This window comes from Sceloporus occidentalis, unplaced genomic scaffold (assembly GCF_023333645.1).
Source record: "Sceloporus occidentalis isolate IW3139 unplaced genomic scaffold, rSceOcc1.0.p SCAF_6, whole genome shotgun sequence".
In the NCBI taxonomy this organism is placed as follows: domain Eukaryota; kingdom Metazoa; phylum Chordata; class Lepidosauria; order Squamata; family Phrynosomatidae; genus Sceloporus; species Sceloporus occidentalis.
In genome coordinates this window covers 227,898-232,077 of record NW_028316986.1, presented here as the reverse complement: position 1 = coordinate 232,077, position 4,180 = coordinate 227,898, and positions in this window count along the sequence as shown.

Below are 4,180 nucleotides of genomic sequence, written 5' to 3'. Positions count from 1 at the left end.
TTTAGGGAGAGCAAAGAAAAATGAAGAGTCGCCTCGCTTTCCGGATAAGGAGCTTCCGGGACTATTTTTGGAGGAAGAAGAAAAGTCAATAGGGAATCTCCTCCCATTTTCCCCGCCCCAAAATGGCGGCCAAGGAGGCGACCCATGGTCCCTACGGTGGCTGCTGCAGGACTACAAGTCCCACAATGCCCTTCCCTTGGCCCTTGGGAGCTATGACCTACACCAGTGGTCCCCAAACTCACCGAAGCCTCAGCCGCGTCGTCCAATAGCCTGGGATTCTGGCGCTGGAGTCCAAAATGCCCTTAAAGGGCCCAGTTTGGGGAGCCCTGTCAGTCCTTGCCCACAGCGAATATTTGTCTCTAGGGAAATCCTGGGAATGCCTTGCCCGCGGGGGAGACATCGGGGCAGTGGTCCCCCAACTGAGCCCTTTAAGAAACGTTTGGACTTCATCTCCCAGAAGCCTCAGCCGCCTTGGCCAATAGAATGGGATTCTGGGCGCTGGAGTCCAAAGTGCCCTTAAAGGGCCCAGTTTGGGGAGCCCTGGTCTACCCACAACCCCAGGCTCAGGAGGGGCTCCTTTCCCTTCCTCAGACGGCAGTCCAGGGGCATTACCTTGTTCTTATGGCTGCCTTCCGGAGGAGGAGTGGGTGGCACATATAAGGACGCAGGGATGAAGGCAGGCTACGAAAGGAAAGGACTGGGGCTGTTTGCGTTGTTGTTGTGAGCTGTGTGAGTGAGTGAGTGTGATATAATAGGCCTCACTGAAACCTGGTGGGATGAGTCTCATGATTGGAATGTGGAAATAGAGGGGTATAACCTTTTTAAGGCCAAACAGGGAAGGAGGAGGAATAGCACTATATGTCAGAGATATTTACACCAGAGAAGAGATCCAGGACATCAATCCTGGAAGCCAGGTGGAGAGCATCTGGATAAGAATCAAAGGGGAGGGAAACAACAAGGGTGTTACGGTGGGAGTCTACTACAGACCCCCAAGTCAGACTGAGGAATTGGATGATGCCTTTCTAGGACAGATGACCCATAGATTCAGAAAGGAGAGATGTAGTAGTGATGGGCGACTTCAACTACCCTGATATTTGCTGGAAGTCAAACTCAGCCAAATCTTCAAGGTCTAGCACATTCCTCACTTGCCTGGAAGACAATTTCATGGTCCAAAAGGTGGAAGAGGCAACAAGGGGGTCAGCTATTTTGGATCTGATCCTAACCAACAAGGATGACTTGGTTAATGGGGTGCAAGTGGTGGGATCCTTAGGTGGAAGTGACCATGTTCTCCTGGAGTTTGTTATACAGTGGAAAGGAGAAGCCAGGCAGAGTCAGACACGCATCCTAGACTTTAGGAGAGCGGATTTCAGTAAACTTAGAGAAGAATTGAGGGGGATTCCATGGTCAGAAATACTAAAAGATAAAGGAGTTCAGGACGGATGGGACTTTCTCAAAAGGGAGATACTGAAGGCACAATTTCAAATAGTTCCAGTGAGAAAGAAAAACGGGAGGTGTCTCAAGAAACCAGGATGGAAGACTAAGGAACTTTCAACGGAGATGAGTTTGAAACGGAAGATGTATAAGAAATGGAAAAAGGGGGAAATCACCAAAGAGGAATTCAGAAAAATAGCAGGCATTTGTAGGGTAAAGTCAGAAAAGCTAAAGCGCAGAATGAACTCAGGATTGCTAGAGAGGTTAAGAAGAACAAAAAGGGCTTTTTTGGATATGTCCGCAGCAAGAGGAAGAAGAAGGAAACGGTAGGTTCACTGCGTGGAGAAGATGGCAAAATGCTAAGAGAAGACAGAGAAAAGGCAGAATTCCTCAAGACCTTCTTTGCCTCAGTCTTCTCAGAAAAGGAAAAGGGGCTCAACCTGAAGATAATGGAGCAGAGGACAGAATAAGTAAAGAGACAGTAGAGGAATACCTGGTTAATCTCAATGAATTTAAGTCTCCAGGACCAGATGAACTACATCCAAGGGTACTAAAAGAACTGGCAAATGTCATATCGGAGCCATTGGCAATAATAGTCTTTGAGAGCTCCTGGAGAAGAGGAGAAATCCCAGCCGACTGGAGGAGGGCAAACGTTGTCCCCATCTTCAAAAAGGGGAAAAAAGAGGATCCAAACAATTATTGTCCAGTTAGTTTGACATCTATACTAGGAAAGATTCTAGAGCAGATCATTAAACAGAGAGTCTATGAACATCTAGAAGGCAATGCCAGCAGCACCAAAAAGTCAACATGGGTTCCAGAGAAAGAAGTCATGCCAGACAAATCTGATCTCCTTCTTTGATAAAATGACCATCTTGTTAGATGAAGGGAATGCTGTGGGTTTCAGTAAGGCCTTTGACAAGGTTTCCCATGATATTCTTGCAAACAAGCTTGTAAAATGTGGGCTAGACAAAGGAACTGTTAAATGGATCTGTAATTGGTTGACCGGCCGAACCCAAAGGGTGCTCAACAATGGCTCCTTTTCATCCTGGAGAGAAGTGACCAGTGGGGTCCCACAGGGCTCTGTCCTGGGCCCAGGGCTATTCAACATCTTTATCAATGACCTGGATGACAGAATTGGGAGCATACTTATCAAATTTGCAGATGGCACCAAATTAGGGGGAATAGCTAATACTCCAGAGGACAGGATCAAGATTCAAAATGACCTGAATAGACTAGAAAGCTGGGCCAGAGCTAACAATGAAATTCAACACAGAGAAATGTAAGGTATTGCACTTAGGGCGGAAAAATGAAATGCACAGATATAGGATGGGTGACACCTGGCTGAATGAAAGTACATGGGAAAGGGATCTGGGAGTCCAAGGAGACCACAAGTTGAACATGAGTCAACAGTGTGATGCGGCAGCTAACAAGGCCAATGCGATTTTAGGCTGCATCAATAAAAGTGTATAGTGTCTAGATCAAGGGAAGTAATAGTGACACTCTATTCTGCTCTGGTCAGGCCCGACCTAGAATATTGTGTCCAGTTCTGGGCACCACAATTCAAAAAGGACATTGAGAAACTGGAGCGTGTCCAGAGGAGGGAAACTAAAATGGTGAAAGGTCTGGAAACATTGTCCTATGAGGAACGACTCAGGGAGCTGGGGATGTTTAGCCTGGAGAAGAGAAGGTTAAGAGGTGATATGATAGCCCTGTTTAAATACTTGAAGGGATGTCATATTGAGGAGGGAACAAGCTTGTTTTCTGCTGCTCCAGAGAAATGGACCCGGAACAATGGATGCAAGCTCCAGGAAAAGAGATTCTAGCTCAACATTAGGAAGAACCTCATGAGAGTAAGGGCTGTTCGACAGTGGAACACACTCCTTCCTTGCAGTGCAGTGCAGTCTCCTTCCTTGGAGGTCTTTAAACAGAGGCTAGATAATCATCTGTCAGGGATGCTTTGATTTGGATTTCCTGCATGGCAGAAGGGGGTGGGACTAGATGGCCCTTGGGGTCTCTTCCAACTCTATGATTCTATGTTTCTATGTGTCTGTGTCTGTGTGTGTGTCTGTGTGAGTGTGAGTGTGTCTGTGTGTGTGAGTGTGAGTGTGTCTGTGTGTGTGAGTGTGAGTGTGTCTGTGTGTGTGAGTGTGAGTGTGTCTGTGTGTGTGAGTGTGTCTGTGTGTGTGTGTGAATGTGTCTGTGTGTGTATGAGTGTGTCTGTTTGTGTGTGTATGTGTGTGAGTGTGTCTGTGTGTGTGAGTGTGTCTCTGTGTGTGAGTGTGTCTGTGAGTGTGAGTGTGTCTGTGAGTGTGTCTGTGTGTGTCTGTGTGTGTACCTAGCCGCCTTGGGTCCCAGTTGGGAGAAAGGCGGGATAAAAGTCAACTGACTGCCTCCCTGGAGGCCCCCTGTCCGTCCGGAGCCTCCCGCCGAATCCCCGGAGGGCTTGGGCCCCGGTCGGTCAGCCGGAGAGTCCGGGGAGGGGGTCCTGGGCAAGGGCAGCCCCGCTGAGGAAGGCTAGGGAGGGTGGGAAGGGCAGCCCTGGAAGAGCCGGAGGAGTCAAGAGACCCCAGCTGAGAAGGCTCAAGTCAGCCTGGCATGCTAAGCCCCTCTCTTGCCCGCTCCCTGGAGGGATGCTGCCGGGGCTGGAGGGACGGGGAGGAAGCCGGGAGGAGAGCCAAGCCAGAAGGCCAGGGCAAGGCATAGGCGAGCGGCGGACAGCCCTGGGAGAAGCCATCCTCCTCCTCCTCCT